The 12,740-nt window shown below is 77.2% G+C and overlaps 12 non-coding genes across 12 annotated transcripts; all 12 read right to left on the bottom strand.

Annotated features, from left to right (window-relative positions):
- Positions 1-681: 681 nt before the first annotated feature.
- On the bottom strand, positions 682-800 carry LOC136139883 (5S ribosomal RNA). The gene has a single exon (XR_010657389.1). It is a non-coding gene; the product is annotated as a 5S ribosomal RNA (ribosomal RNA).
- A 924-nt stretch (positions 801-1,724) lies between these two features.
- On the bottom strand, positions 1,725-1,843 carry LOC136139884 (5S ribosomal RNA). Its single transcript, XR_010657390.1, has one exon. It is a non-coding gene; the product is annotated as a 5S ribosomal RNA (ribosomal RNA).
- Positions 1,844-2,744: 901 nt separating this feature from the next.
- LOC136139886 (5S ribosomal RNA) lies at positions 2,745-2,863 on the bottom strand. The gene has a single exon (XR_010657392.1). It is a non-coding gene; the product is annotated as a 5S ribosomal RNA (ribosomal RNA).
- A 924-nt stretch (positions 2,864-3,787) lies between these two features.
- LOC136139887 (5S ribosomal RNA) lies at positions 3,788-3,906 on the bottom strand. The gene has a single exon (XR_010657393.1). It is a non-coding gene; the product is annotated as a 5S ribosomal RNA (ribosomal RNA).
- A 901-nt stretch (positions 3,907-4,807) lies between these two features.
- Positions 4,808-4,926, bottom strand: LOC136139888 (5S ribosomal RNA). Its single transcript, XR_010657394.1, has one exon. It is a non-coding gene; the product is annotated as a 5S ribosomal RNA (ribosomal RNA).
- A 924-nt stretch (positions 4,927-5,850) lies between these two features.
- On the bottom strand, positions 5,851-5,969 carry LOC136139889 (5S ribosomal RNA). Its single transcript, XR_010657395.1, has one exon. It is a non-coding gene; the product is annotated as a 5S ribosomal RNA (ribosomal RNA).
- Positions 5,970-6,893: 924 nt separating this feature from the next.
- LOC136139890 (5S ribosomal RNA) lies at positions 6,894-7,012 on the bottom strand. Its single transcript, XR_010657396.1, has one exon. It is a non-coding gene; the product is annotated as a 5S ribosomal RNA (ribosomal RNA).
- Positions 7,013-7,936: 924 nt separating this feature from the next.
- Positions 7,937-8,055, bottom strand: LOC136139891 (5S ribosomal RNA). Its single transcript, XR_010657397.1, has one exon. It is a non-coding gene; the product is annotated as a 5S ribosomal RNA (ribosomal RNA).
- A 924-nt stretch (positions 8,056-8,979) lies between these two features.
- Positions 8,980-9,098, bottom strand: LOC136139892 (5S ribosomal RNA). The gene has a single exon (XR_010657398.1). It is a non-coding gene; the product is annotated as a 5S ribosomal RNA (ribosomal RNA).
- A 901-nt stretch (positions 9,099-9,999) lies between these two features.
- Positions 10,000-10,118, bottom strand: LOC136139893 (5S ribosomal RNA). Its single transcript, XR_010657399.1, has one exon. It is a non-coding gene; the product is annotated as a 5S ribosomal RNA (ribosomal RNA).
- Positions 10,119-11,019: 901 nt separating this feature from the next.
- Positions 11,020-11,138, bottom strand: LOC136139894 (5S ribosomal RNA). Its single transcript, XR_010657400.1, has one exon. It is a non-coding gene; the product is annotated as a 5S ribosomal RNA (ribosomal RNA).
- A 924-nt stretch (positions 11,139-12,062) lies between these two features.
- LOC136139895 (5S ribosomal RNA) lies at positions 12,063-12,181 on the bottom strand. Its single transcript, XR_010657401.1, has one exon. It is a non-coding gene; the product is annotated as a 5S ribosomal RNA (ribosomal RNA).
- Positions 12,182-12,740: the final 559 nt, after the last annotated feature.

The following is a 12,740-nucleotide window of genomic DNA, read 5'->3' on the forward strand; positions in this document are numbered from 1 at the left end:
CACAGGGACGTGGCCCCGGGGGCTTCGGGGCCCGGGGCCCGCGGTCCCTGGGGCATCGCCCCTGCCCGCCCACGCGGCGCTAGGCGCAGCCCGGCCGCAGCCCGGGCCGGCCCTGCTGCCCGACAGCAGCTGGCCCGAAGCCACTGGGAGCCACCATTGCGTCGCCACGGCCCCTCAGCCCCGGCAAGGCCACCCTTGCCCGCACACCACCCGCCGAGCTCAGGAGCCCGCCCCTGGTGGCCGGCAGGCCCGGGGAAGCGGCCCCGGCCCTCGATCCCGCTCCCGCACCCGGCCGCGGCGACACGGCGGAGGCGGGGCTTCTGCCGGAGGGAGCTGTGGCGGGACACACCGGCGCACAGGTGGCGGCAGCGGGGCTGGGCGCCAGTGGGGGCGGCCAGGTGCAGGTCGAGGGGCTCGCTGGCCGAAAGGACGGCAACCGGGCCCGCGGCGGATTCTGGGTCCGGGCCAGCCACCCCGGGAGCGTCCGGGGTGCGGCTGCCTTCCGGGGCCGCCTTCTGGCCGCCCGGCCGGCCGGGCCGGCGGGGAGCGGCCCCTCCGGCGCACGCGCGCCGTGGTGGGAGGGGCCTGAGGAGGTGGGGCCTGCAGCGGGGCCCGGCGGGGGCGGAGCCGGCGGCCACCGCCCGCGGGCGAGTAAAGGAGAAGGCGGAGCGGGAGGCAAAAAGCCTACAGCACCCGGTATTCCCAGGCGGTCTCCCATCCAAGTACTAACCAGGCCCGACCCTGCTTAGCTTCCGAGATCAGACGAGATCGGGCGCGTTCAGGGTGGTATGGCCGTAGACGGGGGCGGGGACCGCGGGCTGCCTCTTGAGGCCCAGTTGCGCTGGCGCTGGCGCCTTAGGGCCAGCCAGCCCGGCGGTCAGCCCGCCCCGGCGGGACCCCGCCGCCCGCCCAGGCAGGGGGAACGGACGTCTCGGGTATCGGGCGGTGGCGGAGGGTTTGGCCACCACCTCCCAGCCGAGGGCCGGCGTGACCCAGCAAACCCTTCGGCGCTTGGCGCCCCGCCCAAGATCCCGCACGTCGCTCACAGGGACGTGGCCCCGGGGGCTTCGGGGCCCGGGGCCCGCGGTCCCTGGGGCATCGCCCCTGCCCGCCCACGCGGCGCTAGGCGCAGCCCGGCCGCAGCCCGGGCCGGCCCTGCTGCCCGACAGCAGCTGGCCCGAAGCCACTGGGAGCCACCATTGCGTCGCCACGGCCCCTCAGCCCCGGCAAGGCCACCCTTGCCCGCACACCACCCGCCGAGCTCAGGAGCCCGCCCCTGGTGGCCGGCAGGCCCGGGGAAGCGGCCCCGGCCCTCGATCCCGCTCCCGCACCCGGCCGCGGCGACACGGCGGAGGCGGGGCTTCTGCCGGAGGGAGCTGTGGCGGGACACACCGGCGCACAGGTGGCGGCAGCGGGGCTGGGCGCCAGTGGGGGCGGCCAGGTGCAGGTCGAGGGGCTCGCTGGCCGAAAGGACGGCAACCGGGCCCGCGGCGGATTCTGGGTCCGGGCCAGCCACCCCGGGAGCGTCCGGGGTGCGGCTGCCTTCCGGGGCCGCCTTCTGGCCGCCCGGCCGGCCGGGCCGGCGGGGAGCGGCCCCTCCGGCGCACGCGCGCCGTGGTGGGAGGGGCCTGAGGAGGTGGGGCCTGCAGCGGGGCCCGGCGGGGGCGGAGCCGGCGGCCACCGCCCGCGGGCGGGTAAAGGAGAAGGCGGAGCGGGAGGCAAAAAGCCTACAGCACCCGGTATTCCCAGGCGGTCTCCCATCCAAGTACTAACCAGGCCCGACCCTGCTTAGCTTCCGAGATCAGACGAGATCGGGCGCGTTCAGGGTGGTATGGCCGTAGACGGGGGCGGGGACCGCGGGCTGCCTCTTGAGGCCCAGTTGCGCTGGCGCTGGCGCCTTAGGGCCAGCCAGCCCGGCGGTCAGCCCGCCCAGGCAGGGGGAACGGACGTCTCGGGTATCGGGCGGTGGCGGAGGGTTTGGCCACCACCTCCCAGCCGAGGGCCGGCGTGACCCAGCAAACCCTTCGGCGCTTGGCGCCCCGCCCAAGATCCCGCACGTCGCTCACAGGGACGTGGCCCCGGGGGCTTCGGGGCCCGGGGCCCGCGGTCCCTGGGGCATCGCCCCTGCCCGCCCACGCGGCGCTAGGCGCAGCCCGGCCGCAGCCCGGGCCGGCCCTGCTGCCCGACAGCAGCTGGCCCGAAGCCACTGGGAGCCACCATTGCGTCGCCACGGCCCCTCAGCCCCGGCAAGGCCACCCTTGCCCGCACACCACCCGCCGAGCTCAGGAGCCCGCCCCTGGTGGCCGGCAGGCCCGGGGAAGCGGCCCCGGCCCTCGATCCCGCTCCCGCACCCGGCCGCGGCGACACGGCGGAGGCGGGGCTTCTGCCGGAGGGAGCTGTGGCGGGACACACCGGCGCACAGGTGGCGGCAGCGGGGCTGGGCGCCAGTGGGGGCGGCCAGGTGCAGGTCGAGGGGCTCGCTGGCCGAAAGGACGGCAACCGGGCCCGCGGCGGATTCTGGGTCCGGGCCAGCCACCCCGGGAGCGTCCGGGGTGCGGCTGCCTTCCGGGGCCGCCTTCTGGCCGCCCGGCCGGCCGGGCCGGCGGGGAGCGGCCCCTCCGGCGCACGCGCGCCGTGGTGGGAGGGGCCTGAGGAGGTGGGGCCTGCAGCGGGGCCCGGCGGGGGCGGAGCCGGCGGCCACCGCCCGCGGGCGAGTAAAGGAGAAGGCGGAGCGGGAGGCAAAAAGCCTACAGCACCCGGTATTCCCAGGCGGTCTCCCATCCAAGTACTAACCAGGCCCGACCCTGCTTAGCTTCCGAGATCAGACGAGATCGGGCGCGTTCAGGGTGGTATGGCCGTAGACGGGGGCGGGGACCGCGGGCTGCCTCTTGAGGCCCAGTTGCGCTGGCGCTGGCGCCTTAGGGCCAGCCAGCCCGGCGGTCAGCCCGCCCCGGCGGGACCCCGCCGCCCGCCCAGGCAGGGGGAACGGACGTCTCGGGTATCGGGCGGTGGCGGAGGGTTTGGCCACCACCTCCCAGCCGAGGGCCGGCGTGACCCAGCAAACCCTTCGGCGCTTGGCGCCCCGCCCAAGATCCCGCACGTCGCTCACAGGGACGTGGCCCCGGGGGCTTCGGGGCCCGGGGCCCGCGGTCCCTGGGGCATCGCCCCTGCCCGCCCACGCGGCGCTAGGCGCAGCCCGGCCGCAGCCCGGGCCGGCCCTGCTGCCCGACAGCAGCTGGCCCGAAGCCACTGGGAGCCACCATTGCGTCGCCACGGCCCCTCAGCCCCGGCAAGGCCACCCTTGCCCGCACACCACCCGCCGAGCTCAGGAGCCCGCCCCTGGTGGCCGGCAGGCCCGGGGAAGCGGCCCCGGCCCTCGATCCCGCTCCCGCACCCGGCCGCGGCGACACGGCGGAGGCGGGGCTTCTGCCGGAGGGAGCTGTGGCGGGACACACCGGCGCACAGGTGGCGGCAGCGGGGCTGGGCGCCAGTGGGGGCGGCCAGGTGCAGGTCGAGGGGCTCGCTGGCCGAAAGGACGGCAACCGGGCCCGCGGCGGATTCTGGGTCCGGGCCAGCCACCCCGGGAGCGTCCGGGGTGCGGCTGCCTTCCGGGGCCGCCTTCTGGCCGCCCGGCCGGCCGGGCCGGCGGGGAGCGGCCCCTCCGGCGCACGCGCGCCGTGGTGGGAGGGGCCTGAGGAGGTGGGGCCTGCAGCGGGGCCCGGCGGGGGCGGAGCCGGCGGCCACCGCCCGCGGGCGAGTAAAGGAGAAGGCGGAGCGGGAGGCAAAAAGCCTACAGCACCCGGTATTCCCAGGCGGTCTCCCATCCAAGTACTAACCAGGCCCGACCCTGCTTAGCTTCCGAGATCAGACGAGATCGGGCGCGTTCAGGGTGGTATGGCCGTAGACGGGGGCGGGGACCGCGGGCTGCCTCTTGAGGCCCAGTTGCGCTGGCGCTGGCGCCTTAGGGCCAGCCAGCCCGGCGGTCAGCCCGCCCAGGCAGGGGGAACGGACGTCTCGGGTATCGGGCGGTGGCGGAGGGTTTGGCCACCACCTCCCAGCCGAGGGCCGGCGTGACCCAGCAAACCCTTCGGCGCTTGGCGCCCCGCCCAAGATCCCGCACGTCGCTCACAGGGACGTGGCCCCGGGGGCTTCGGGGCCCGGGGCCCGCGGTCCCTGGGGCATCGCCCCTGCCCGCCCACGCGGCGCTAGGCGCAGCCCGGCCGCAGCCCGGGCCGGCCCTGCTGCCCGACAGCAGCTGGCCCGAAGCCACTGGGAGCCACCATTGCGTCGCCACGGCCCCTCAGCCCCGGCAAGGCCACCCTTGCCCGCACACCACCCGCCGAGCTCAGGAGCCCGCCCCTGGTGGCCGGCAGGCCCGGGGAAGCGGCCCCGGCCCTCGATCCCGCTCCCGCACCCGGCCGCGGCGACACGGCGGAGGCGGGGCTTCTGCCGGAGGGAGCTGTGGCGGGACACACCGGCGCACAGGTGGCGGCAGCGGGGCTGGGCGCCAGTGGGGGCGGCCAGGTGCAGGTCGAGGGGCTCGCTGGCCGAAAGGACGGCAACCGGGCCCGCGGCGGATTCTGGGTCCGGGCCAGCCACCCCGGGAGCGTCCGGGGTGCGGCTGCCTTCCGGGGCCGCCTTCTGGCCGCCCGGCCGGCCGGGCCGGCGGGGAGCGGCCCCTCCGGCGCACGCGCGCCGTGGTGGGAGGGGCCTGAGGAGGTGGGGCCTGCAGCGGGGCCCGGCGGGGGCGGAGCCGGCGGCCACCGCCCGCGGGCGAGTAAAGGAGAAGGCGGAGCGGGAGGCAAAAAGCCTACAGCACCCGGTATTCCCAGGCGGTCTCCCATCCAAGTACTAACCAGGCCCGACCCTGCTTAGCTTCCGAGATCAGACGAGATCGGGCGCGTTCAGGGTGGTATGGCCGTAGACGGGGGCGGGGACCGCGGGCTGCCTCTTGAGGCCCAGTTGCGCTGGCGCTGGCGCCTTAGGGCCAGCCAGCCCGGCGGTCAGCCCGCCCCGGCGGGACCCCGCCGCCCGCCCAGGCAGGGGGAACGGACGTCTCGGGTATCGGGCGGTGGCGGAGGGTTTGGCCACCACCTCCCAGCCGAGGGCCGGCGTGACCCAGCAAACCCTTCGGCGCTTGGCGCCCCGCCCAAGATCCCGCACGTCGCTCACAGGGACGTGGCCCCGGAGGCTTCGGGGCCCGGGGCCCGCGGTCCCTGGGGCATCGCCCCTGCCCGCCCACGCGGCGCTAGGCGCAGCCCGGCCGCAGCCCGGGCCGGCCCTGCTGCCCCACTGCAGCTGGCCCGAAGCCACTGGGAGCCACCATTGCGTCGCCACGGCCCCTCAGCCCCGGCAAGGCCACCCTTGCCCGCACACCACCCGCCGAGCTCAGGAGCCCGCCCCTGGTGGCCGGCAGGCCCGGGGAAGCGGCCCCGGCCCTCGATCCCGCTCCCGCACCCGGCCGCGGCGACACGGCGGAGGCGGGGCTTCTGCCGGAGGGAGCTGTGGCGGGACACACCGGCGCACAGGTGGCGGCAGCGGGGCTGGGCGCCAGTGGGGGCGGCCAGGTGCAGGTCGAGGGGCTCGCTGGCCGAAAGGACGGCAACCGGGCCCGCGGCGGATTCTGGGTCCGGGCCAGCCACCCCGGGAGCGTCCGGGGTGCGGCTGCCTTCCGGGGCCGCCTTCTGGCCGCCCGGCCGGCCGGGCCGGCGGGGAGCGGCCCCTCCGGCGCACGCGCGCCGTGGTGGGAGGGGCCTGAGGAGGTGGGGCCTGCAGCGGGGCCCGGCGGGGGCGGAGCCGGCGGCCACCGCCCGCGGGCGAGTAAAGGAGAAGGCGGAGCGGGAGGCAAAAAGCCTACAGCACCCGGTATTCCCAGGCGGTCTCCCATCCAAGTACTAACCAGGCCCGACCCTGCTTAGCTTCCGAGATCAGACGAGATCGGGCGCGTTCAGGGTGGTATGGCCGTAGACGGGGGCGGGGACCGCGGGCTGCCTCTTGAGGCCCAGTTGCGCTGGCGCTGGCGCCTTAGGGCCAGCCAGCCCGGCGGTCAGCCCGCCCCGGCGGGACCCCGCCGCCCGCCCAGGCAGGGGGAACGGACGTCTCGGGTATCGGGCGGTGGCGGAGGGTTTGGCCACCACCTCCCAGCCGAGGGCCGGCGTGACCCAGCAAACCCTTCGGCGCTTGGCGCCCCGCCCAAGATCCCGCACGTCGCTCACAGGGACGTGGCCCCGGGGGCTTCGGGGCCCGGGGCCCGCGGTCCCTGGGGCATCGCCCCTGCCCGCCCACGCGGCGCTAGGCGCAGCCCGGCCGCAGCCCGGGCCGGCCCTGCTGCCCGACAGCAGCTGGCCCGAAGCCACTGGGAGCCACCATTGCGTCGCCACGGCCCCTCAGCCCCGGCAAGGCCACCCTTGCCCGCACACCACCCGCCGAGCTCAGGAGCCCGCCCCTGGTGGCCGGCAGGCCCGGGGAAGCGGCCCCGGCCCTCGATCCCGCTCCCGCACCCGGCCGCGGCGACACGGCGGAGGCGGGGCTTCTGCCGGAGGGAGCTGTGGCGGGACACACCGGCGCACAGGTGGCGGCAGCGGGGCTGGGCGCCAGTGGGGGCGGCCAGGTGCAGGTCGAGGGGCTCGCTGGCCGAAAGGACGGCAACCGGGCCCGCGGCGGATTCTGGGTCCGGGCCAGCCACCCCGGGAGCGTCCGGGGTGCGGCTGCCTTCCGGGGCCGCCTTCTGGCCGCCCGGCCGGCCGGGCCGGCGGGGAGCGGCCCCTCCGGCGCACGCGCGCCGTGGTGGGAGGGGCCTGAGGAGGTGGGGCCTGCAGCGGGGCCCGGCGGGGGCGGAGCCGGCGGCCACCGCCCGCGGGCGAGTAAAGGAGAAGGCGGAGCGGGAGGCAAAAAGCCTACAGCACCCGGTATTCCCAGGCGGTCTCCCATCCAAGTACTAACCAGGCCCGACCCTGCTTAGCTTCCGAGATCAGACGAGATCGGGCGCGTTCAGGGTGGTATGGCCGTAGACGGGGGCGGGGACCGCGGGCTGCCTCTTGAGGCCCAGTTGCGCTGGCGCTGGCGCCTTAGGGCCAGCCAGCCCGGCGGTCAGCCCGCCCCGGCGGGACCCCGCCGCCCGCCCAGGCAGGGGGAACGGACGTCTCGGGTATCGGGCGGTGGCGGAGGGTTTGGCCACCACCTCCCAGCCGAGGGCCGGCGTGACCCAGCAAACCCTTCGGCGCTTGGCGCCCCGCCCAAGATCCCGCACGTCGCTCACAGGGACGTGGCCCCGGAGGCTTCGGGGCCCGGGGCCCGCGGTCCCTGGGGCATCGCCCCTGCCCGCCCACGCGGCGCTAGGCGCAGCCCGGCCGCAGCCCGGGCCGGCCCTGCTGCCCCACTGCAGCTGGCCCGAAGCCACTGGGAGCCACCATTGCGTCGCCACGGCCCCTCAGCCCCGGCAAGGCCACCCTTGCCCGCACACCACCCGCCGAGCTCAGGAGCCCGCCCCTGGTGGCCGGCAGGCCCGGGGAAGCGGCCCCGGCCCTCGATCCCGCTCCCGCACCCGGCCGCGGCGACACGGCGGAGGCGGGGCTTCTGCCGGAGGGAGCTGTGGCGGGACACACCGGCGCACAGGTGGCGGCAGCGGGGCTGGGCGCCAGTGGGGGCGGCCAGGTGCAGGTCGAGGGGCTCGCTGGCCGAAAGGACGGCAACCGGGCCCGCGGCGGATTCTGGGTCCGGGCCAGCCACCCCGGGAGCGTCCGGGGTGCGGCTGCCTTCCGGGGCCGCCTTCTGGCCGCCCGGCCGGCCGGGCCGGCGGGGAGCGGCCCCTCCGGCGCACGCGCGCCGTGGTGGGAGGGGCCTGAGGAGGTGGGGCCTGCAGCGGGGCCCGGCGGGGGCGGAGCCGGCGGCCACCGCCCGCGGGCGAGTAAAGGAGAAGGCGGAGCGGGAGGCAAAAAGCCTACAGCACCCGGTATTCCCAGGCGGTCTCCCATCCAAGTACTAACCAGGCCCGACCCTGCTTAGCTTCCGAGATCAGACGAGATCGGGCGCGTTCAGGGTGGTATGGCCGTAGACGGGGGCGGGGACCGCGGGCTGCCTCTTGAGGCCCAGTTGCGCTGGCGCTGGCGCCTTAGGGCCAGCCAGCCCGGCGGTCAGCCCGCCCCGGCGGGACCCCGCCGCCCGCCCAGGCAGGGGGAACGGACGTCTCGGGTATCGGGCGGTGGCGGAGGGTTTGGCCACCACCTCCCAGCCGAGGGCCGGCGTGACCCAGCAAACCCTTCGGCGCTTGGCGCCCCGCCCAAGATCCCGCACGTCGCTCACAGGGACGTGGCCCCGGAGGCTTCGGGGCCCGGGCCCCGCGGTCCCTGGGGCATCGCCCCTGCCCGCCCACGCGGCGCTAGGCGCAGCCCGGCCGCAGCCCGGGCCGGCCCTGCTGCCCCACTGCAGCTGGCCCGAAGCCACTGGGAGCCACCATTGCGTCGCCACGGCCCCTCAGCCCCGGCAAGGCCACCCTTGCCCGCACACCACCCGCCGAGCTCAGGAGCCCGCCCCTGGTGGCCGGCAGGCCCGGGGAAGCGGCCCCGGCCCTCGATCCCGCTCCCGCACCCGGCCGCGGCGACACGGCGGAGGCGGGGCTTCTGCCGGAGGGAGCTGTGGCGGGACACACCGGCGCACAGGTGGCGGCAGCGGGGCTGGGCGCCAGTGGGGGCGGCCAGGTGCAGGTCGAGGGGCTCGCTGGCCGAAAGGACGGCAACCGGGCCCGCGGCGGATTCTGGGTCCGGGCCAGCCACCCCGGGAGCGTCCGGGGTGCGGCTGCCTTCCGGGGCCGCCTTCTGGCCGCCCGGCCGGCCGGGCCGGCGGGGAGCGGCCCCTCCGGCGCACGCGCGCCGTGGTGGGAGGGGCCTGAGGAGGTGGGGCCTGCAGCGGGGCCCGGCGGGGGCGGAGCCGGCGGCCACCGCCCGCGGGCGAGTAAAGGAGAAGGCGGAGCGGGAGGCAAAAAGCCTACAGCACCCGGTATTCCCAGGCGGTCTCCCATCCAAGTACTAACCAGGCCCGACCCTGCTTAGCTTCCGAGATCAGACGAGATCGGGCGCGTTCAGGGTGGTATGGCCGTAGACGGGGGCGGGGACCGCGGGCTGCCTCTTGAGGCCCAGTTGCGCTGGCGCTGGCGCCTTAGGGCCAGCCAGCCCGGCGGTCAGCCCGCCCAGGCAGGGGGAACGGACGTCTCGGGTATCGGGCGGTGGCGGAGGGTTTGGCCACCACCTCCCAGCCGAGGGCCGGCGTGACCCAGCAAACCCTTCGGCGCTTGGCGCCCCGCCCAAGATCCCGCACGTCGCTCACAGGGACGTGGCCCCGGGGGCTTCGGGGCCCGGGGCCCGCGGTCCCTGGGGCATCGCCCCTGCCCGCCCACGCGGCGCTAGGCGCAGCCCGGCCGCAGCCCGGGCCGGCCCTGCTGCCCGACAGCAGCTGGCCCGAAGCCACTGGGAGCCACCATTGCGTCGCCACGGCCCCTCAGCCCCGGCAAGGCCACCCTTGCCCGCACACCACCCGCCGAGCTCAGGAGCCCGCCCCTGGTGGCCGGCAGGCCCGGGGAAGCGGCCCCGGCCCTCGATCCCGCTCCCGCACCCGGCCGCGGCGACACGGCGGAGGCGGGGCTTCTGCCGGAGGGAGCTGTGGCGGGACACACCGGCGCACAGGTGGCGGCAGCGGGGCTGGGCGCCAGTGGGGGCGGCCAGGTGCAGGTCGAGGGGCTCGCTGGCCGAAAGGACGGCAACCGGGCCCGCGGCGGATTCTGGGTCCGGGCCAGCCACCCCGGGAGCGTCCGGGGTGCGGCTGCCTTCCGGGGCCGCCTTCTGGCCGCCCTGCCGGCCGGGCCGGCGGGGAGCGGCCCCTCCGGCGCACGCGCGCCGTGGTGGGAGGGGCCTGAGGAGGTGGGGCCTGCAGCGGGGCCCGGCGGGGGCGGAGCCGGCGGCCACCGCCCGCGGGCGAGTAAAGGAGAAGGCGGAGCGGGAGGCAAAAAGCCTACAGCACCCGGTATTCCCAGGCGGTCTCCCATCCAAGTACTAACCAGGCCCGACCCTGCTTAGCTTCCGAGATCAGACGAGATCGGGCGCGTTCAGGGTGGTATGGCCGTAGACGGGGGCGGGGACCGCGGGCTGCCTCTTGAGGCCCAGTTGCGCTGGCGCTGGCGCCTTAGGGCCAGCCAGCCCGGCGGTCAGCCCGCCCAGGCAGGGGGAACGGACGTCTCGGGTATCGGGCGGTGGCGGAGGGTTTGGCCACCACCTCCCAGCCGAGGGCCGGCGTGACCCAGCAAACCCTTCGGCGCTTGGCGCCCCGCCCAAGATCCCGCACGTCGCTCACAGGGACGTGGCCCCGGGGGCTTCGGGGCCCGGGGCCCGCGGTCCCTGGGGCATCGCCCCTGCCCGCCCACGCGGCGCTAGGCGCAGCCCGGCCGCAGCCCGGGCCGGCCCTGCTGCCCGACAGCAGCTGGCCCGAAGCCACTGGGAGCCACCATTGCGTCGCCACGGCCCCTCAGCCCCGGCAAGGCCACCCTTGCCCGCACACCACCCGCCGAGCTCAGGAGCCCGCCCCTGGTGGCCGGCAGGCCCGGGGAAGCGGCCCCGGCCCTCGATCCCGCTCCCGCACCCGGCCGCGGCGACACGGCGGAGGCGGGGCTTCTGCCGGAGGGAGCTGTGGCGGGACACACCGGCGCACAGGTGGCGGCAGCGGGGCTGGGCGCCAGTGGGGGCGGCCAGGTGCAGGTCGAGGGGCTCGCTGGCCGAAAGGACGGCAACCGGGCCCGCGGCGGATTCTGGGTCCGGGCCAGCCACCCCGGGAGCGTCCGGGGTGCGGCTGCCTTCCGGGGCCGCCTTCTGGCCGCCCGGCCGGCCGGGCCGGCGGGGAGCGGCCCCTCCGGCGCACGCGCGCCGTGGTGGGAGGGGCCTGAGGAGGTGGGGCCTGCAGCGGGGCCCGGCGGGGGCGGAGCCGGCGGCCACCGCCCGCGGGCGAGTAAAGGAGAAGGCGGAGCGGGAGGCAAAAAGCCTACAGCACCCGGTATTCCCAGGCGGTCTCCCATCCAAGTACTAACCAGGCCCGACCCTGCTTAGCTTCCGAGATCAGACGAGATCGGGCGCGTTCAGGGTGGTATGGCCGTAGACGGGGGCGGGGACCGCGGGCTGCCTCTTGAGGCCCAGTTGCGCTGGCGCTGGCGCCTTAGGGCCAGCCAGCCCGGCGGTCAGCCCGCCCCGGCGGGACCCCGCCGCCCGCCCAGGCAGGGGGAACGGACGTCTCGGGTATCGGGCGGTGGCGGAGGGTTTGGCCACCACCTCCCAGCCGAGGGCCGGCGTGACCCAGCAAACCCTTCGGCGCTTGGCGCCCCGCCCAAGATCCCGCACGTCGCTCACAGGGACGTGGCCCCGGGGGCTTCGGGGCCCGGGGCCCGCGGTCCCTGGGGCATCGCCCCTGCCCGCCCACGCGGCGCTAGGCGCAGCCCGGCCGCAGCCCGGGCCGGCCCTGCTGCCCGACAGCAGCTGGCCCGAAGCCACTGGGAGCCACCATTGCGTCGCCACGGCCCCTCAGCCCCGGCAAGGCCACCCTTGCCCGCACACCACCCGCCGAGCTCAGGAGCCCGCCCCTGGTGGCCGGCAGGCCCGGGGAAGCGGCCCCGGCCCTCGATCCCGCTCCCGCACCCGGCCGCGGCGACACGGCGGAGGCGGGGCTTCTGCCGGAGGGAGCTGTGGCGGGACACACCGGCGCACAGGTGGCGGCAGCGGGGCTGGGCGCCAGTGGGGGCGGCCAGGTGCAGGTCGAGGGGCTCGCTGGCCGAAAGGACGGCAACCGGGCCCGCGGCGGATTCTGGGTCCGGGCCAGCCACCCCGGGAGCGTCCGGGGTGCGGCTGCCTTCCGGGGCCGCCTTCTGGCCGCCCGGCCGGCCGGGCCGGCGGGGAGCGGCCCCTCCGGCGCACGCGCGCCGTGGTGGGAGGGGCCTGAGGAGGTGGGGCCTGCAGCGGGGCCCGGCGGGGGCGGAGCCGGCGGCCACCGCCCGCGGGCGAGTAAAGGAGAAGGCGGAGCGGGAGGCAAAAAGCCTACAGCACCCGGTATTCCCAGGCGGTCTCCCATCCAAGTACTAACCAGGCCCGACCCTGCTTAGCTTCCGAGATCAGACGAGATCGGGCGCGTTCAGGGTGGTATGGCCGTAGACGGGGGCGGGGACCGCGGGCTGCCTCTTGAGGCCCAGTTGCGCTGGCGCTGGCGCCTTAGGGCCAGCCAGCCCGGCGGTCAGCCCGCCCCGGCGGGACCCCGCCGCCCGCCCAGGCAGGGGGAACGGACGTCTCGGGTATCGGGCGGTGGCGGAGGGTTTGGCCACCACCTCCCAGCCGAGGGCCGGCGTGACCCAGCAAACCCTTCGGCGCTTGGCGCCCCGCCCAAGATCCCGCACGTCGCTCACAGGGACGTGGCCCCGGGGGCTTCGGGGCCCGGGGCCCGCGGTCCCTGGGGCATCGCCCCTGCCCGCCCACGCGGCGCTAGGCGCAGCCCGGCCGCAGCCCGGGCCGGCCCTGCTGCCCGACAGCAGCTGGCCCGAAGCCACTGGGAGCCACCATTGCGTCGCCACGGCCCCTCAGCCCCGGCAAGGCCACCCTTGCCCGCACACCACCCGCCGAGCTCAGGAGCCCGCCCCTGGTGGCCGGCAGGCCCGGGGAAGCGGCCCCGGCCCTCGATCCCGCTCCCGCACCCGGCCGCGGCGACACGGCGGAGGCGGG

The sequence above is a fragment of the Phocoena phocoena genome, chromosome 19 (assembly GCF_963924675.1).
Source record: "Phocoena phocoena chromosome 19, mPhoPho1.1, whole genome shotgun sequence".
NCBI lineage: Eukaryota > Metazoa > Chordata > Mammalia > Artiodactyla > Phocoenidae > Phocoena > Phocoena phocoena.